The 22367-nt window shown below is 38.1% G+C and overlaps 1 protein-coding gene across 2 annotated transcripts in view; it reads right to left on the reverse strand.

Annotated features, from left to right (window-relative positions):
• Window positions 1–13927, reverse strand: part of enox1 (ecto-NOX disulfide-thiol exchanger 1) — a 157821-nt gene extending 143894 nt beyond the window's left edge. Inside the window, exon 1 of one of the 2 annotated variants that reach the window (XM_079821158.1) lies at window positions 13762–13927. The gene's annotated coding sequence lies outside the window, so the exon portion shown is untranslated. The remainder of the gene's footprint in view (window positions 1–13761) is intronic. The other variant, XM_079821157.1, reaches the window with a different exon arrangement.
• Between the last annotated feature and the right edge of the window lie 8440 nt (window positions 13928–22367).

A 22367-nucleotide genomic window follows, 5' to 3' on the forward strand; every position in this document is an offset into this window, starting at 1 on the left:
TCTTTCTTTCTTCAGTCGAAAAGAAATTAAGTTTTTTGAGGAAAACATTCTAGGATTTTTCTCCACATAATGGTTTTCAATGGCAACCAACGGGTTGAAGGTCCAAATCAATGCAGTTTCAAAGGTCTTCAAATGGCTTTAGAGGGCTCTGCACGGTCCCAGCCGAGGAATAGGGTCTTATCTAGTGAAACCATCGGTCATTTTCTAAAAAAATAAATAAACATTTATATACTTTTTAACCACGGATGCGCTACTTCTGTGTTGTTCTTCTTCATGGCGTATGACGTCATCACGTCGGAAAGGTCACGAGTGAGGTAGGTGGAAGTACCGACCCAGTGCCAAAAAACTCCATCTCATGTTCTCCTCCAACTTTAAAATTGTCCGACATCATTGTTTTACCTTTATTTTTGTAAAGGCCGTTTGATTTAGTCTTTAATTTTAACACTGGGACGGTACTTCCATGTATGTCACGTGCGTGACCTTTCCAACGTGATGGCGTCATACGTTTCTTTAGAAAATGACCAATGGTTTCACTAGATAAGACCCTATTCCTCGGTTGGGAGGTGGAGAAAAATCCTGGAATGTTTTCCTCAAAAAACGTAATTTCTTTTCGACTGAGGAAAGAAAGACATGAACATGGATGAGATGGGGGTGAGTAAAATATCAGGAAATTTCCATTTTGAAGTGAACGAATCCTTAAAGCGTCCAACATTCCACAATATTCCAATTAATTAAGTGCATCATCTGGGTGAGTGCACTTTTTCCTTTTGGACTTTTCAATGCGAACAGACTACTCACACTATTTGTACTACAAGATTACATAGAATAGAGCATAAGTACTGTATGTTAATTGGGATGCACCTAATGACTACATTTATATATAATAGCTTTTTTAACATAAGTGATGCGGGAAAAAAATGAAAGATTCAGGAGAAAAGCTATTACATTTTGATTGCATATTAAGATGACAAACATTTTTATTTTCCCCTGGAATAACGTGCAGTGATGAATCATTCATTGTATGACATACTGTAGAAAAAGCATTCGGAAAGTAAATAAGGTCCAATTGTTTTCAAGATAACTTCAATGTGTCTTTACTTTTATTATTTGTGATATCAGGGAGAACTGATCCATAAGAAATGTATATAATATAGCAAAACTTTTACTTCTGATCAATCACATAATGTTTGGGGGTATTTTCAAGTGGCTTACTGAAGATTTTGCTCAACCTTTTGTCCAAAAGAGAATAAATTCATACCTTGAGATTAAAGACACTAGGGATGGACGGTTTGATGTTGTATTGTATAACTTTGATGTTGGAATTATCCGTTTTATAATGTTAGTAATAATAATACCTGACTTGAAGGACTCATTGGCCGTCCCTGACTAGTGTGCATGTCATCAGGTTTAAGGACATGGGTTGGCTGAAGTGGTGCAGTGTTAAAATGTCAAGTATAAAACTTATTCCTGATGCTACATTCAGTGTGCGTGCCAACCCTCTGTGCCCGAACAATTGTCCCTCTCAGTGAAAGAGAGAGAAACACTAGAGCTTCAATCTACAGATGACTCACTTTGTTCCCTCTTTTCGGTATTCGTCTGGCCCTTTCGGGTTAGATCTATCCTCGAAGCAATCTAGGTAAGAGAAATGGAACTGAGATGAGATTTCGACTGTGAGGTGTACCCTGCTCCAACACTATCAGTGCTGACGTTGTTTCATTAGAGAGTTCAATGCAAAAGGCTGTCTGTGTTTACTGAGGCCGTAGCCAGAGACTCTCCTCTGATCAGTCAGCAGTTCAGCTGGAAGAGAAAATGCGGCCTGTACTGCCTTTCTGCTTACTGGCCATTAATGTCTAGAGAAATCCCATCATCCAACATGGAGCTCAGTGCTGTGGAGCTGTGGCCTATTCACAGACACATCTTCATCATCTCTCAACACCTGCTGCAGAGCGGAGGATGGTGTGAGGGGTTCAATCAGGTACAGCCCTAAAATCTAGTTATCTGGCTGATATATGACATAACCAGCAGCCTTTACGATGCCAGAGCGCTGACTCAAAGGAAGTATTATACTTATAATGATGGATTTTAAAGTTTTTATTGAGCATTCAAAATGTTGGCGTCTCAACGATTTTTTTTATGTTTTTGAAAGTCTCTTATGTTCACCAAGGCTGCATTTATTTGATCAAGAATATACTAAAACGTAGTATTGTGAAATATTATTACAAATTAAAATAACTGTTTTCTATTAACCCTTAATTGCATGAATGTTTTGCCATTCATTATTACATAATCAAGTCTTTAGCGACCCGGAACACGGATGGGTCTCTAACTGCCACAATAGTAACCTCTCCTGATATCGTAATAACAATTACAAAATAATAAAATAAAGCATATTTCAATACCTTTTGGAGCTTGGAAGGGTTCAGTTTGAGCAGATACTTTTTACCATAATCACTGTCATCATCAGGGCCCATTTCCTAGTACATTCAGGATCTGGCTCATATTCACAATCTCAACCATATATTCTCAAAACTATCATTTTCAACGTCTCCAAAATCAATGTTTTGATCGCTGACAGCCACTTCACCAGATCCACCATCAAGTTACAGTCACACATTTGAATGCGTTCAGTACTTGCTCTGCAGTAAAACGCTGAGCTATTTCAAGTGTGGCTGAGGATACTTCCTATTCTTTTGTTTTCTGCCTGCATTAACTATGAGTGAAACATTGTGTATCAGACATTTCCATCTTGTGGAATAAAGGTGAATTGCACTTATTGAGTCATCAGAAATTCAATTATTTTTGCACAGAAAAAATATACTTGCACTATTACATACCTCGTGTCACAAGCGACCCTATATCCGTTTATTCTTTTATAACTTATTTTTTTCCTTGTTATTTAGTTTATAATGAATAGATTGAGGAATACTGAAAAGGTTGATGTCTAACTTAAAACAATTCAGACTACTGCCACCAGCTGGTACGGAAAACTAATTACTCTTGCGCAGGCGCAGAATGGACGTGCTACTTGGCCGTCGGATGTCGAGCGTCGAACAGTGTGTTGCTTAATATTTTTTGTGGAAACCGTGATCATTTTTTTCAGGATTCTCTGATCAAGAAAAAGTCCAAAAGGACAGCATTTATTTGAGATTATAAATGTAACATTATAAATGTCTTTACTGTCACTTTTGATTAATTTAATGCATACTAGCTGACCCCAACATTTTGAACTGCAGTGTATACTTGCTAAATGCAGATAAATAAATGAAATGGGACAAAAAAAATGCTTAACTAGAAGCATTTGCATTCACCTATGAGTATGTTACGAGCCGACGATGTGCACGTGTCAGTGGTCCAGCGCTTCTTATACCTCCATTGTCTCCCCTCCCCCACCTTTACAAGCCTTTGTCCTTGAACAGGACAGAGACAGAGAAGATGAAAGCCATCTCTGAAAGGTTTTCATATCTAAGTATATATGTGCAATCATGCAGTGCCTGTCCACTGATCCATCATACATGGCAAACATCTAAATCATTTCAGGAAGTGAGAGATTTACAGCCATTATTTGAACATCTTCTTAAAGTTAAAAAGGATAATAAAAATAAACATTGTCTAATGGTAATGCAGGGTAAAGCAAACCTGTTCTTCTATTAGTTAATTTAAAGAATAAAAAAAACACTAAAATCTGGATAGCAATCCATGTGATTCCAAAGAGACACTTGGCTTTGGACACAATGAGGACTGAACCTCACAACTGAGTGTGTTTACCACACCATACAGTATCGCCGAATGGAGATTTCCTAATAAATTGCATATTAAAATCCTGCTGCTTAATTATGTCATCATTTTCTGCATCAAAGCAAATATGTTGTAAATATACGTATTGCAACCAGCACTACGTCCTGTGCACTTAGAATGAACTCACTTTTTCACTTTGTGTTGATCTTCCGGATCAGCTCAAACCAGATTACTTGAGTAGTGTTTCGAGCTCTAAAACCTGGAGTAAAACCAAGAACCTAATGTAAAACAAGGCAATAGCACAATCTGATACTCTCCGCCTGGAGAGATACTATCTTATTCAATCTATGCATGTCCAATGATGCAGTGCAAGGTCAGGACAATGGCTGCCACAACAGGACTTCAAATGAAGCTGGAGAAACGGAACACGCACTAAATACACATTTAAAACATTTTAGTGTGAATTCTGTCCAAACCTGTCCAAAAGAAGAAATTATGAATAACTGTTTTTGTCTATATAATGAAAGTCAATAGGGTCAAGACAACTTTCGCTGTATGGACACAATTGTTTTTTGTGTTTTTTTTAAATATCAGACTGATGGCAGAAGGTCTGACTGACATGTAAAGTAACCAATCACAGTTCGTTTTGTTCCATGTCATGTTTAGGGGCATGAACATGTAACTTCGATGTCCCTACAACAACAGAGCGGTGTGTAAAACTCTTGGACGTATTTTAAAGAGTCTTTGCCGCAAACTTTCTATACGTCACATACACATACCAATCAGATGACGACTTTGAAACTCCTGAAGTGTTTCCAATTTGGTGTGCCATATGCATCAGACGTTCAGCCAACAGTCCTATTTTTTGGTGAACTGTCCCTTTATAGCCCAAAGTATACAGCGGTTTTTATGCAAGTCCAATTTCCCAGCCAAAAACGAACAAACTAACTTCACACGAGTTATAAACGGAGCAATTCCAATAGGTTTCTCGCACCCTAACAAAAATGTAATGACAGAAAAGACCCAGCCTGCATTGATTTCACTAGTGTTGTAGTCAAGACCACCTAATCCGAGACCAAGTCGAGACTAAGACCAATGTGTGTTGAGACCAAGACAAGACCAAGACCAAGTCAGGACGAGACAGAGTCAAGACCAAGACCAGACCAGCACTCCTTAAATTCAACTTGAGAAAGTACTACAATACTAGATTTCACTGTACAATCCTACCACAGTAAAAAATACAGTATTACATACATCATGCTGAATAAAAAAAAAAATTAAAAGGAAGAAAACTGACAATGAAAATAATTATTTCCAAAAAAGTCTAAATATAATTTTCCCAGCAATACAGAAGCAGACCCATACTGAGAATGCTTTTCATCCCTTTCACAGCCCTCTCGCAGTAAAGCATGCAGAATGAAAGGATTGAATATCCAAATGAGAGAGACACGCACAGCAGAAACCATTAACCCCCATTCCTGAAGGCTTCTGCATCACTGCCTGCTGCACTGTTTGCAGGCAGAGGTTTGTGTGTGTGCGGATGATAATCTCTCTCTGGCCACAGGCTGGTAATGGGGAGACAGGCGGTCTGTTCCTTTTCCATAGCACCCCTGTCAGTGAGAGACTAAGCAAATGCACCTCTCAAGGCAAAGTAACATAGCTGAAGTCACGCAGCACTCTCTCCTGAAATAATAATAAAAAAAAAAAGATTCCAGTGCAGTCGCCAAAATCTTGACTTTCTAACTGACATGAAAACCCAAGAGAGACGGAGGAAAGAATCGTCCATTTTAACAGCCAGACCCTGCCGTTCAGCAATCAACGAGATTGAAATAACACTGTAAAAGCCACCCATGGACAATTAACTTTAGCACTTAAAATGTGTAATTACAACAAAAGCTAGTTGAATAGAAGGCAAATACAGTCATTCACAGTTAATTATTGTAAACAGCTCTCTTTAAAAAGAAAAACATTTCTCCCATTTCTCCTCATTGCTGTTTAATTAGTATAGCTGTGGTTCTTTACTGGGTTTAATTCAGAATGAAGATTTTACAAGGACACCAAGTGGCAACTGGTTACCCAATATTAAAACTGTTTTATTGTGCAAAATGAAACAAAAATGTCCTCAAAATTAAAAATAAATAAATAATATATATATTAGTGCTGGGAAAATTAACGCGTTAACGCGGGAGATTAAAAATTAAAAAAATTTTAAGGCAGTTAACGCAGCGTCCATTTTTTATATCCATTTTTGCCCAGCGTTACATTATATGATCACGCTCTTATTCATGGAAATGCTTTTAAACAATCTAAGCGCGACAAGACAGAAGAGACCGTGCTGTATGTCAATGTCCTGTGTGGGTGCGTCTCAATCTGCTCCCTAGTTCAGTAGTCAGGGCACTGATCAGGGAGTCGTCCACATTCATGTACACCATATACTGATTCACCACCTAGGAATCTAGGGAGCTAATCGAGGGGCACCCTGACACACACACACGCACGCCAGTCTTGTGCACACATCGAGTTCTCTTTCGCTCTTGAACAAAAAATAACAACAAAACAGACAATTTGGCCAAAATTGCAGTTTTGTAGAGTATTCTCATATTAGGAGTCTTAAATTAGTTAAATAACGTCTTAAATGAACTTGGGAGAAAATGAGATGCATGTGAAAGCGTGTCAGATCCACGTCATGTTCAGAATTTTTTTTTTTAGCTTTAATCTATATTTAATTTATTATTTATGCAGTTAAGAAAGGTGTTGATAACTTCCTTCAATTTCTGTGTAGACTATGTCTAACAGGGAAGGCCATATGTAAATATAACATTTATTATAATGTTTATATGATGGGTTATGTAAAGATTGTTTTAAGTTCAATTAAATTAAAAGTTGTTATTTTGTAAAGCCTAATAAATGTTGAAATTTGTAGCTTTCATTTATACTGAAATGTAACGTCATTAATGTTTCATAGAGACATTAGTATCAGTGATACTGGCCTTCATTCATAAAAAGATGACATTACAACAAATATTTAAAGTATGCTGTCTTTAAATTGTTTCTCCATTAATTTGGACAGTAACTGAAATTATTACAATATCAAAATATTAAAAACTCCAATGTTTTTAAATTGCAATTAATCATGATTAATTACAGAATTTTTTTGTATTAATTAGTAAAAAATGTAATCGATTCACAGCACTATGTATATATTGGTTTCTAAATGTCTCTTACTTCCAATAGTTTCGTGCTCTTATAGCTGCCAATAATTCACTGCACATAATTGCAATTTTTAATTAAAACAAATCAGCTGGATTGCATAATATAATTGAGTATTCCAGAGAGCCATACAATAAGCCTATTTATCTTGCTTTCATAACTAGTTGTTTTTTTGAAGTTGTAAATTATTACAGTACATTTGACATGAAAATACTCATTCTTTCTACTAAAGAATTTCACATTTAATTCAGTGTGATATTTGTCATTTCTGAGTAAAAAGTAAATCCTTCACCAATTTGTACAAAAGCTGTATTTGTTAACATTAATGCACTGTGAACTAAGGAACTAATGAACAATTATATTTTACTAACATCGACAAAGATAATACATAATAAACATAATATGTTATATAATACTGTTCATTGTTAGTTCATGTTAGCTAATACATTATGTAATGTTTATAATGAGACCTTATTGTAAGTTTTTCTTTAGTAAACAACTAGACTTCAACCCATTTTTGGTTTGCGACCCACCAGTTTGACTCTCACTGAAACTGCTCCTCATGTCCTGCGCTAACCCAGCCATGTTTATTCAGAGATCTGAAAGGCAGCAAATTGCATTTCCTGCTCGCTTTATTCCATGGATCTCCATATAAATTAAATTATAACTTGATTTATTGCCAAGCTTTACTTCGGGGCTCACAGTCCCCCTCCGAAGGATAACGCAGCTTATTGTGGCAGAAAAGCTGTCCCAGAAAAAACATCCTAACATCAAAGGAGGCTTTCATAACTGCTGCTTTGAGATGCAGTGAGATACAGTGGCTTCAGACGGCAAGTGTGACCAAAGCCATTTGGACACGGCACATTGGGCCAATTACTGCCTCGTCAACAGCGGTCATGATCATGTGTTATATAAAGTACAGGGGGTCTAGATGAGATAAATCTAATGACGGCTAGTATTGCTAAACTGAGGAGACAGCTGGTATGGGGGCCAGCTGAGGAAAAGCATGTCATGCAGAGTAGCATCAACCTCACAGTGCTCTAAATCTGTAAGTGAAAGCATGACATAAAATATGAAAGGATTTAGCAGTTATACTTTAAACGCACAATCAAACTGATTGCTTGTAACCCTCTAACCCCGCATTCCACCCAGCCCTTGGGACGTCCCGTCTTGTCGGTGTGTCCAGAGTGTCTTTGCGTCAACAGCTGACCTATTAAGAATATATATCAGCCACGTGCAAAACAACCTGGTGACTATAATTTTCCTGAGTTGATCATTACAATTTCGTTTGGGGGTTTGTGCAGTAACGGTTAATGAGAAAAGCGCCTGTGGAAGAATTATCTGCACATGAGCCTAATTGGACTCCCTTTTGATAGATGGAAAAAAAAAGACTGGCCAGCAGTGAGACCTTTCACTCTCACAGATGATTCAACTATTTGAAAACAGAGCTTGGAAAGTATTGGACCACACTGCAATGCCAATTCAGTCATCGAGGGTAATTTCATTTGAGAGAGAAGACATCAGTATGGCATTCTTTTGTAGTACGACTGCATTCGTAAACAACTAGAATGTGAGAGGGAATGTTTTCAGGATTTTTCGAATCTAAACCGTTGTATTGGCATAATGCTATTAAATCATCACAAAATGATGCCCTGCTTCATTTCCATGAAACTGCAATGAAGTCAATACAGATGGGAATGCTTATTTATAATTACCATGAATTAAGTTTGGAGAAACATGTGCAATCTTTTTTTTTTTTAAGTAAAAGAAACTACAAGCAGAGGCACAAATACATGGTATGCAGAACACATGGAGCATTTGTACACACTAAGTATTTGCCTCATACTCAAATTCCCAGACTGTCCTCCAAACAAAATTACTCTATAGGTCGTTTTTCAAGCACCTTATTACAACCTTTACTTACGTTTTAAAGTCATGCGCCCTCTAGCTGGCGTAAAAATAATGACAGTGTCGTGTTACGTCTGTCGTCATGAAATTACGTATTATACCAATCAAAATGCGTGTTAATTTAAATGCAATACGTGGACTTTTTACCACCATTTGTCATATTTCCATTTAGCAAAAATAATTTTTTATTAACAACTACAGCCTGGGGTGGCCCCTAAACCTACCCAGTGATTTATAGTGCATATACACTTTAATCGAACCCACGATTGCATGATCACATTATTACATGATGTTGTATTTTGCAATGCTCTATCAATTGATCTACGCAAAACCCGAAATATGACGCAAATAAAAGGAAACAAAGCATTAAAATGAAAGTGTACTGTTGTCGATAGGGGCACAACTTTAGTAAACGCTTCTATGGGTCTTATTAAATGAATTAAAATGAAAGTGTCCTGTTGTCGATAGGGGCGCAACTTTAATAAACGCTTCTATGGGTCTTATTTCAGGGAAGTGACAAACAACCTATATAAGGGTATTAGTTAGAGGACATGTTGCAAATTCCACAACAGTGCATTTCAATCAGTGCATGTCTTTCTCTGTTTACAGTGCCTTTGAAAGAAAAGCAGCAGCAGTAAAAATGTTGTGACTATCATCAGAGGCTTTTTTTTATGAAGAGGGTTAGCCTACTTAAAACAGCCTACCTCATCATCCTTATGGGACACTTAAAAATCTCACTTAAGGATCTCCTTCTAGAGATCCATCTAAGATGTATTTTCTATTATCACCTTCAGACATGGATTTTATGCTCTGGTAAGACTAAAGGCAACCCATTTTTTAAATATATGCACTTATAAATAAATAAATATACCAGTCTTCACATTACATTCACTGTAATGTGCATTTTATCCTTCAAAAAAAGGAGATGACAAAACCAGAATTGGGCCCAGAGTCTAATCTCTTGTGCTTGTTGCACCCCTAACTACAAGTATATTATTCATGCATCATAATGAATAGCCAAGCATTCATAACGTCAGTATTAAATATCCTTATTCTTTTGTCTTCACAGCTCTTTACTGCAGGCCCAACTGCCAGCTCTGATTAAAGGGTGGATATGGTTATTTTGTACTGATTTTGCTTGGCCATCCATAAAGAACTCATTTGCTATCGTTTCAAAAGCAGTTCTTGTTGAGGTACTTCACTGACCCAGAATGGAAAATAATGTTATAACAAACACGTGCCAAGTTCGGTGCCTCATAACAGTGATTTTTAGAGCACTTTCCCTCACTGTAACTAATAGGTCAACAGAAAATTGCAGGTTGTACAATGGACTTTGACTTTTGTTTATATTCTAATCTGAATGAAATCAAACCATTTCTAATCCTCCATTCCGACAGAAGACTGATATATTACATGCTGTAGTACTATAGTTGCATTAAACCAACTGGAAACAATTGCATTTAAAGAGATGTGGTTTCAACATGGTTCAACATGCAAGTAATCGAGTAATGCGAGTAAAATCAAGTAATTTGCATTATGGACAGAAATTGTACAGTTGGTTTGTATATTTCTTATCTGTCAACAAAAAATGCTTCCAAAAGAAGCCAAAGCTTCAAGCTTTTCATGTAACAAGGAGCGCACATCACTCGGCTTAAACTCCACTCCTGGTTTTTGCTCCGCACATAGTGAGAGAAGCGCAGCTTAAGCGATCGTGGGGGGATATAAACGCTCCAAACATAACATGCATACATAATAAACACACTTATAATGATATTTGCTGCTGTAAGGAAAAACCACACATCTGCCTCTGTTCACGATAGAAAACACAGACTCTATGATTTTTAAAATACCTGCTCTGCACGATCAAATGGTGGAGAAATTTCCCTCCATGAATTATGCCCGGGATCAAGTTTGGAGTACTTTGACACACAAATTCACATCGTTGACCAATAGTTCTTTGGACAGTTTATGAGGGTGGGGCTAAACATTTATAATAAACAAGTCCCAAGCCACCTCTATCGCCCTGTTTAAGAACATAAAGTGCTGCATTTGAAGAAGAAAAAAAAAGATGCTTCACATCTGGTCACGCTTTTTTCAACAGCTGAATTTCACTGTGTAAACAAATGTGACCGCACTCGGCTACTCATTGAGCCAACCAACAATTTTAATGCACAATGTGGAGGCAAAGAACCGCCTGGTCGTGAAGCGGATGGTTGGTACCTCCACGAAATGCCTTAAAATCGTTTAATCCACAGCTAGTCGTGGATTATCTCACTTATACCATGGTAATTTGTCAGCATTAACCACTTAGAGCTGTGTTACTGATGTGTGCAGTGCATTATTTGACCGGATGGGTAAAATTGACGGTTAGATCTAGCATTCTGTCCACTTTGAATCAGACACAGAGATAAAGTAGTGCGTAATATTACATTTATTTGAATTAATGAATTATAGCATTTATTTGAATTAATTATCAAGAGAGAGTGAGAGTGAGAGAGAGAGAGAGAGAGAGAGAGAGAGAGAGAGAGAGAGAGAGAGATGTGTACCTGTGTCTGTTCAGCGTCTCTCTCCATTAACAATGAGGCTATGAGTTTAATTACTTCAAACTAGCGATGTTACCCCCTCGTTGCTGAGAAATATAATAAAGCAATTCAGTGGCAAAGCTATTTTGTTACTTTAAGTCACAGCGGGGCAGCGTTGATAACAAGTTTCTGTGCTCCCGAATGCTTCTGTTAGCCTAGAAATCTAGACTTACCCTAGTGGCAGCAAATGTAATTTGTAGCCAGGGTTGTCTAGCAATTCTCCGTTGGCTTGCAAACTTCAAAAACCAAACTCTTGTCAGGCCAATCACATCGTATAGAGAGTCGGTGTGCGGGCTTAATGACGGCAGAGTTGCGATGGTTCCACGTGCTACTTGAAAACAAAGAAGCTGGCGAACATGTGCCTTTCGAATCGGCCTTGGCCACGTCTCTGGAGACTTGGAGTTAAGCTTTTCTTTGAGAAAAGAACAAAGAACGGCACTGAAGTCATTCTTAAGAAAGGAAGATGTGTTCTGAGTTTTGCAGACCGGATACGGCGAAAGTTTAATCCATCAACTAGCTCGGCTTCACCTTCTTCGTTGCTCTGGTTGGTTGTAGCGCTATCCTATTGCGTGCAGAGGGAATTTGAAAGACAACCGTTTATCCCGCACCTCGGATTGAGCCCTGCTAATGGTGTGTTCCCAGACCCAACATCTTGATGTTTCTGTGTGTGCACAGCGCAATTTCCGCTCTCTGTGTGCTAGTGTCATATGTGTGTGTGCGATTCAATGAAAACAGTGCATTAATACAGAACGGTGATTAAACTGACTTGGAACTACCAGTGCATTAAACGGTTTTATTGCACACCTTCCAGCCAATCAGAATCGAGTAGACCATGGTAGACAGACCATGACCATGGTATAAAACCATGGTATGAAATAAATAATTAGCCACATATTGAGAATGTTACATGAATTTAAAGTCAGCATGAAACGGAAGTTGCGATAGTCTTCTCTTTTCTATTGTGACACGTATCCAAGTGAAACGACTTCTCGTACAAGAAAAGATGTAGGGTGGGATTTTGTCCAACGGGAATTGATTGGAATGTTGTGTTGTGTTGTGTTGTGTTGTGTTGTGTTGTGTTGTGTTTGTTGTGTTGTGTTGTGTTGTGTTGTGTTGTGTTGTGTTAGTTTGTCCCACCCTCGCACCAGTACACACACATCATTAGAGAAGAGAAGAGAAGAGAAGAGAAGAGAGGAGAGGAGAGGAGAAGAGAAGAGAAGAGAAGAGAAGAGAAGAGAAGAGAAGAGAAGAGAAGAGAAGAGAAGAGAAGAGAAGAGAAGAGAAGTTATTTGATCAAAGATTAGACATGAATTTAAAGGCACAATATGTAATTTTTCGCAGTTAGAGGTCACTTATTCAAAACAAAGGCATAGCTTGATGACGAAAAATCTTACATATTGTGCCTTTAAACAAAAAAATATGTGTACAAATAAATCATTTATAATAAACACTGCAATATGCCATAAAAAATAAGAATGGAACTTTAAATTAATTTGTAAATTTCTGTTTTTCTTTGTTTGTTTGTATAAGCTTAGTGTCATATCAAACGTACGTATAAACAAAGAATAGTGTCACAAACAAACATAATACAAAAGTTGATCATCAACGAGCTGAGGAACCGAGCAGATGAGAGCAAATAACTTTGGTTTCTTGCAGCGTTGAGCCGCGACTCTCTCCATGGTGCTGAAGCGGTTGCCCAGGTGACATGACATCAAGGGCATCGGCGTTTCTACAGAGCCGCTCAACCATCTGACGCTCACCAAACCAGCGATTAATACACAAAATACAAAAATGACACGACATTCAACACTTCTCAACAGAATTTAACCAACGTATCTTGTCTTCAGCCTGTTTCAAAACATCTCAAAGCCAAGAAACTTATTGTTTGTGACCGTCTTTCTTATCTTATCGCGTTATGCACGAAACAAGCTCCTTCGTTGAGTCGGTGTATGTTTCTTTCCAGTGAACTCCGTATCCAAGACAAAACATTTCCGCGTTGAACTTTCAAAACTGATGTAATATTCAACATACAACAGCTTATGATAATCATTCTGTCTCAACAAGTATTTCAACAAGTATAATATGAATATTAAGTCTCAAGTGAAACGCGCGCAATTTAGAAAACAGTGTATGTAAACAATAATGTAGTAAACGCGCCGCTCGTAAATGTTATTGATGCTTCGAAAGCGGGAAACATAGTGATGGAGCTCAGCTCAGACTGATGAAATGAGAAGAATGGGAACTAGCAGACGCTATCAGGACTGGGACGTACACAAGGAGCGAATACAGACAACAGCAACACTGAAGAATGAAGACCGACTCTTACCGGTCTGAATCAAGCCTGCTCCGAGCCTCGGCGCGATTCGGTGTAATAATCCTGCAAAATGAGCGTGAATGAAGCTGAATGGCGAAATGCTGCCCGTCGTTGCTCTTCAGTGCTGCTGCATCTGACGGCACAGCTGCTGCTTCCACGCGCTGAGAACGAGAGACTGACTGAGGCGCGCGCGACACGGATCAGCGTGCACGAGTCCACAGCGAACTGCCTCCAATGAACGAGGACAGTTCATGTGCATTTTAGTAAAACCGATGTATAGCTATTTTTATGTCTAAAAACTAGCAAACAATCTAAAATCACGATTTAGTCAGTTACCTGACGCCCGGTCTGGTCAGGTAAAATAACATAAAGTTCTTACACATATTTTTTTTTTTCTTTAAATTTTTTTGTATACAACACGCCGTCACTCATACTAGCCTATAGTAGTACTAATATCATAACACTCATTACTATATTCACTGCATGAAAACATGATAGGCCAACATTTGCTGTTCTTTTGATACATTAAGAAACTTTTCAAGATTTAGTCTTGTGTCCTAAAATTATCACGATGCACGTATAATTGGTTGCTTTGGTCTGTTTAGTGCTCGTTTATTGATTTTAAATGAAATTTACAATGCTCAAGATTACTATTGCTCAAGATATATTTTCAGATCAGAGTCAGAGCACCATGGCTGATCAGGGTAAAGGCACAATCATCTGGTTATTGTACTCCCTCTGTTGGCCGCTGGACATTATGGTATTTGCTAAATGTTTTAGTTAGCCTATCAAATGATCAACTCGTCACTATGACACGTCATAAAATTACGAGGAAGTGATTGAATCATGATGTGTAGGTAAAACAGGTGTTTTATCTGGAATAATAAGCACATTCTTTATAAATCTAAGTCTTTATTTCTTATGAAATGGTTTTGTAATGATATAGCTTTTGTTAGCCAACTTTATGACCATGAAGGACACTGTTGCCTTTACATGCACATGAACTTTAATGACATTCTTAATCCGTAGGGTTTAATATGGAGTTGGCCCACCCTTTGCAGCTATAACAGCTTCAACTCTTCTAGGAATGCTTTCCTCAAGTGTGTTTGGGAATTTTTGGCCAATCTTCTAGAAGCGCATTTGTGAGGTCAGGTACTGATGTAGGACGAGAAGGCCTGGCTCGCAGTCTCCGCTCTAATTCATCCCAAAGGTGTTCTATCGGGTTGAGGTCAGAACTCTGTGCAGGCCAGTCAAGTTCCTCAACACCAAACTCGCTCATCCATGTCTTTATGGACCTTGCTTTGTGCACTTGTGCGCTGTCATGTTTCAACAGGAAGGGGCCATCCCCAAACTGTTCCCACAAAGTTGAGAGCATGAAATTGTCAAAAATGTATTGGTATGCTGAAGCTTTAACAGTTTCTTTCACTGGAACTAAGGGGCCAAGCCCAAACCCTGAAAAACAACCCCACACGGTAATCCCCCCTCCAACAAACTTTACACTTGGCATAATGCAGTCAGGCAAGTACCGTTCTCCCGGCAACCATCAAACCCAGACTCGTCCATCGGATTGCCAGACAGAGAAGCGTGATTCATCACTCCAGAGAACACATCTCCACTGCTCTAGAGTCCAGTGGCGGCGTGCTTTATACCATTGCATCTGACGCTTTGCATTGCACTGATGTAAGGTTTGGATGCAGCTGCTCGGCCATGGAAACCCATTCCATGAAGCTCTATACTCACTGTTCTTGAGCTAATCTGTAGGCCACACAACGTTTGGAGGTCTATAGCTATTGACTCTGCAGAAAGTTGGTGACTTCTGCACACTGTGCGCCTCAGCATGCGCTGACCCTGCTCTGTGACTTTATATGGCCTACCACTTCATGGCTGAGTTGCTGTTGTTCCCAATTGCTTCCACTTTGTTATAATACCATCAAACAGTTGACCGTAAAATATTTAGTGAGGAAATATCATGAATGCACTTAATGCACCGGTGGCAACCTATCCTGGTACCACGCTTGAATTCACTGAGCTCCTGAGAGCGACCCATTCTTTCACAAATGTTTGTAGAAGCGTGCTTGCATGCCTAGATGCTTGATTTTATACACCTGTAGCCATGGAAGTGATTGGAACACCTGAATTCAGTGATTTGGAGGGGTGTCCCAATACTTTTGGCAATATAGTGTATGTTGACCTATTCTGGATTTCTTTGCAAATATAATATTTCTTAGGTTATAGATGCTGTTCCCTCTGGTCTAAAAATGCTTATTAAAAATACCTGTCCTCAGCTCTCTCCATACTCATTGGATCCGTCGGTCATATCTGTTTCTCTCTTTCCCATAATAAGAATAATAATTGTTGTGTACGGGAATTGTTTCAAAGGGATATTGTCTCCAGACCTGCTATTTTATCATTCTGGAATGGTTGTGTTGATGGTCTAAAATCTGGAAACTTCTTCATAAATATTTAATCACAAATTAAATCAAAGACATTTCTCTTAAACTCATTTCTAAATATTACCCTTGCCATTATTATCTTGTGAACAGATTTAATTGTGATATTGATATATCTTGTACATTCTGTGGTTTACACGTTGAAACATTTGATCATTTATTTTGGAGTTGTCCTCATTCAGTTTGTTTTGGTCAGATTTCTGTTCTTTTATCAAGGCTCACATCATGCCCAGCTTTCAACTGTGCTTTAAATAAAAATTCTCCTATGACAAATCTTATCATCAGGAATACTACTTAATTAATCTGCTTCTTCTTTTAGCAAAATTTAGTATTCATGAATGTACATTTGGAGGAAATATGCCTTTATTTTTAATATCTAAATCAACAAATATCTAACAATATCTAAACACAATGTTCTGTTTAAAGAATAAGAAAACTGTAAAATGTGTTTCCATTTGTAAACATTTCCATATTTTTTATTTAACTTTTAAAGGGTAACTTCAGTGAGCATTAGGCTTTGTATCAGTAGAAACCCCGTAGTATATTTGAATTATGGTACTTTCCCCCCTCATATCCCCCTGAGAGGAGAGAATTATAGATTTTTTATTTCTGGAAAAAGAAATCAGAGGATTTTTTGGCCAGAGGCTAAAGACTACAGCCACTAAATGGAGCTGTTCCGCATGTTTTCAAACCGCCCATAGGGGAGAGATCTCACGCACAGAATGTAAGAAACAGACGGCTGCACGGACAATCATAATCGGAGCGCGGTGCAGAGTAAAGTGAGTGTTTCAACTTTTCAATGAATTCCTGTGATAGTTTAGCTTTCATATGCGATCAGAAAACGTGCCAGACTGGCGCTTAAAGGGTAACTAAACCCCTGCTCAGAGCTTAACTCCACCCACTGGCAATTTTCAAAAAATGCTGGAAAAGTGGGCAGAGCCCGGCGGACACAGAGGGGACGAACCGAGGGCGGGGCTGAGCGGAGGGCGTGCACCTGAGACCCGCAGGGACGGATTGATTGACAGCTGTCTGACTCGCGAGTCGCAGAGATGTAGAGTGACTGGAGTGACGCCAGCTTTGCAACAGAGCGGTCATTTCTCCTACCTTCACCTGAAGTGGAGGAGGGTGAACTATCTGTAGACACAGGGTCAGAGCCTTATCAATGCAAGCCGCTGCTCAAACTGCGTTAACTCCCGATGCAGACGATGCTAGCGAAGCAGCCGCGCAAGAGAACTGACCTAATCTACCGGTATCTGCGTTCGTGGCAACCACTTGCGTGTCAGGGTTTGAAAGCGCGTCTCATGTATGAAAATTATCTGTACACATGACGGGCGGCAATAATATCGCAAGAAAAGCCTGACGTGTACTGACAACTGCATTATTTAACCGTATTTTCTTCAATACAATGTTAAAGCAAGTGTCAAGTGAGTTTCATTCATAATGTTTACTTCATGTAACATGACAGTTCATACTGGAGTGAAGCCGTTCTCATCGTGTGATTGGCGGAAACATTTCTGAGGGCGCGGTGAGCTCGTGCCAGGGGCGCGGATAGTGAGCCGTTGGAGGTACCATCCTACGTCACGATGTACCACAACGTCCAATAGGAAAATTCAACTGCAGTAGCCACCGTTCAACCTTAAGAGGGCAGCACTTTGGCGGTTTTACACCATATTTTATAGAATTAAAACACTTTATACTCAAATGTCAAAACATTTACTCGAATCAATGAACGGCATTAATAAAGCCCCATTATTACAGATCATTAACTAAAAAAAGTTGGTTTAGGGTTTAGTTTCCCTTTAACGTTTACTGTTACCTCAGTTCTGCTCAGCTCTTCATGATGAATGAAATCTGACACTGCTGCGTGCGTCTGTGCCGTGACTTTCGTTCGGCTCACTCACACTTTATTTTAGTGTTTATTCTCTAACTGAACGAAATTATTGTATTACTATGAAGATCAAAACGACGGTGTACGGAGTGGCCTCGAAGGGCAGCGAAGCAAGTGCATTCTGGGAGTTGTTGTCTTTCATCCACATGAGACAAAAATACATTTTCTGTCTTTTCTAAGTCTAGAAGGCACCAAATTCAAAAATAATTTCACATTTCTACTGCATAAATTACTCATTTTATATACAAAGCTTAATGCTAAATCACTGAAGTAACCTTTTAAGTTTGTCACTATTTTTTATTCATGTGTTTGTCTTTTTTTGTTTGTTTATTCAATGGACTGAAGTTGTAATTCTTTAAAACCATAAAAAAGAAAGCAAAATCATGATGTAGGTAAAACGGGGAAGAAAAAAAATCCTGACTGATTGGCCTTTAAATATGCAGGAGAAAATCAAAGGCAATGATTATTAAATGTAGGCTACATTGAAAATCCACTAATAAATGAAAGCCCTTCTTTTGCCTCTATTATGAATATAACATTAATCCTTTAATCTAAATTGCCATAACCTAAATTACATTTTCCTGTCCCACGTTACAATAAATAGTTTCAGGTAAAGTGCAACATGTTTAAAAACTGTTTACATTAAAGGTACACTATGTAAGATTTTTGGATTAAAATATCCAAAAAACACTCGAACAATGTAAAATATTTTGTTGACTTGTGTACTTTTATTCCAAAAGTTTCCAAGATTGTTTAAATCCAGAGAAATAGGCAATTTGAACCAGGACACAGACCGCGTCCGTGCGTCACCTATTAATGACATCCTACCCATGTCACCCTCGATTTCCGGTTTTATTTTGTAGAAACCATGGAAATACCAAAGACGCTTTAATATATTATGTGTTTTATTAAGACAGGTGAGCAACTGTTTGGATACATTAATCGACAGAAAACTAATCATTGTTATATAGCTCAACACAGTTAGTCTTATTGTTTGAATCTTGTTTTCTTGATTTACCATGAGTACATGTTTTACCATCCCTAATATCAATAGCTATACTGCAGTGTGCAACAAATGTCTCATAGTAGCCGCCAAGCGAACGCACAGAGTAGCATTATAACATAACTTTCAACATACTCAAATGTATCTGATAAAACTGCTTTGTTACCCCACATATGCATGAGCGGAAGAAGCAGAATCGGTCATCTGTGGCATAATAAAAGCTCAGCGAAATCAAGGCATCATCAAGCTACACGCCTTTGTTTTAAATAAGCGACCTCTAGCGGTGAAAAATTACACATTGTGGCTTTAATCATCATATTATTAGGAAGTAACATGAACCATGTCATGCAACAGTCTAAACTGCCTATTTCCTATTAGCCCATTGTAAATAAAGCTCAGACATGTGACTCTTCTGATGGTTTTTAGCTGGACCACAGTGCTGAGGCCGAACATTTCTACTGTTACTGCCCAAGAAAGTAGTTAATAGTAGTTAGTAAGTGTATTTTACTTGTCACTCTATGTGGAAAGTTGGAAACCTGCTGTTTATTGATAGGCCTATACTGATTTGAGTATAATACCTTTTGGGGAAATGTGACATTTGCTATAAAGTAATAAAAAGCCATTTTACCCAACACATCTGGAAAATTGTAGGCCTATTATATAGTACTTAAAGGCTTTTCAGCAAATTTTAAATAAAACAGTTGAATTCAGTTCAGTGTTTTGTTTGTTTACAGTTATTATACCTGAAACTAGCCTGAATCAGTGTGGTTATATTGTTTTTACTTGTTACCCAACAGCTACAGAAATATAATGATATTGTAGTTTTAGTTTGGAGGATAGAATTCACGGGTGTTTGTATTCAACATCCACTGCTAGAGAAAACAAGTATTTGTGCCACATTGTTCTCCATAAATTACTTTCTATTCAAATGGTGAAATGATGCAGGAATTTCTGTGAAATATAGGATTAATATGATAACTTCTCTCGTTATTTCCTGGGGTTTTCTCCGTCAGAGCAGTACAATACAACAAAATGACTCCTAACGATAATAATCACGTAATTACTCATCTCTGACAGGTTGCGACGGGCTATAATCAAACAATGGAATGTATACTAAGTAAATCTAATAGCACAAAACATAAGAAAAGGTAGTAAAAACATTGTTAAAATGTTATGAACCGACGAGAATACTTTTTGTGCGCAGAAACCAAAAAAAGAACAACTTTATTCAACAATTTCTTCTCGTCTGTGTCAGTCTCCTGGAGTAGCATCTGCCTGCACAACCGGAGGCTGCATTTTCAGGAACGCAGTCCTAGGACCGCATTTCTAGGACCCTAGGTTTTTATTGACAACGCCACCTAGCGAATTAGAGGACCAGCAAAGATGGATGACGATCAGAGTGTGAGTATCACATGTCAATCAGTTTTTATTTTAACATTAAAAACAATCGTGATGCATTTCATTGGAAAGTTAACGTAGCCGAAGTGATCGTGATTTGCTAGTCTTGAATAGCTATCATACGTATATTAGATAGTGCTGTAAATTAATTGTTAGCATGTTCGTTTAACTAAACTTGCATGAAAGCTGTGTCTTAAGACAACTGTATTACGTTCGTTGTGAAAGCTTGTTAGTTACTCGTTGTTTTTTTTCTTCATTTTAAAGTGGCACTTGTTTCGGATCTCCAAAACTAGGGTCCTGGAAATGCGTTCCTGGGATCGCGGTTCTCCGATTCGGTAGGTGGCGCTGTCACAAAAAAATAGGGTCCTAGAAATGCGGTCCTAGAAATGCGGTCCTGAAAGTGCAGTCTCCGGTATTGCAGACGGATAATGTTGGGGTCTCCTATGCTGTTGACGTTGGCCAGCTCCTCCATCATCAGACGCATACATCGTGGTGCTCATGTAAACAGCGTCGGCTAATGGTAAACGTGCATTCTGGCGTAACACTGACGTAACTCGGAAGCGCTGTACAGTATTACAGTGTGTCCACCAAAGCGTTTTTTCACGCAGCGGGCTGGAGTATTCAATTGTTTTCAATGGGAACACTGAAAACAATTGAATACGCCTGCGTGAAAAAACGCTTTGGTGGACACACTGTAATACTGTACAGCGCTTCCGAGTTACGTCGTTATGCCGCGTTTTTAGAACGCCATGAGCGTAACGAGGCGCTGAGCGAGTATTTCACGCTCAATCGCTGAGCGTTCAGCGTTTTTTACTGGTCGCCGAGAGTTGAAGAATGATCAACTTTAAGAAAAACGCAGTGCTCACCACTGTCACTTTTCACCCAGCCGTCCAATCAACTAACCCTTTAATATCCAATAATATCATTAATTTGAATGCACTGGCACTACTGGGTGAGAGCTGAACTGAACTGGACAACAACATTTTTCTACTATTTTTCTATTTTTCTACATAGTTTTCTACAGAACTGCTTTATAGGTGAAATTAACTAAATTAATAATTAAGGATCTTTATAACAGAACTGAATCAACACTGAACTGACTTCAGCTGTACAACAGCCGAAATTCATAACTTTCCTCTGCTTTAAACAATTTGTATAAAGCGCTATATAAATAAAGGTCTCATGACTTGACTTGATACTACAAAAGACACACAATGGCAGGTGGAAGGTGAAATTGAAAAGGAAAAAACAATATTTTTTTTGCTATTAAAACAAAATTAAACTGTTTAGTTTTAAACATTTTGATCAAAGAAAGGAAACATTGAAGAACCATATCTGCCAAATTTTCATATTTCAAGCACATGAAAAAAAGGCAAAATCCATTCAAATATAGGCCTACCAGTGAAAAGTGATTTAGGCTATAATTTCCCCAATTCTCATGCAATTGCAATTAATCACAATTACAAGTCAAAAGTTTGAACACATTACTGTTTTTAATGTTTTTGAAATAAGTCTCTTATGCTCATCTAGCCTGTATTTATTTGACCAAAAATAAAGGGAAAACTGTAATATTGTGAAATTCTAAGTATTTTAATATACTTTAAAATATTATTTATTCCTATGATGCAAAGCTGAAGCATCATTAGGCTACTCCAGTCTTCAGTGTCACACGATCCTTCAGAAATCGTTCTAATATAATGTATTATCAATGTTGGAAACAGCTAATTCATTTATTTATTTATTTTTTATCTGATAATTTTTTTCAGGATTCTTTGATGAATAAAGTTTAAAAAAAAGAACAGCATTTATTTAAAATAGAAATCTTTTGAAACAATACCTTATCATCTATCTATCTATAAGTAATTTATAATGTTCCCAA

This window comes from Gobio gobio (assembly GCF_949357685.1).
Source record: "Gobio gobio genome assembly, chromosome: 7".
Lineage (NCBI taxonomy): Eukaryota > Metazoa > Chordata > Actinopteri > Cypriniformes > Gobionidae > Gobio > Gobio gobio.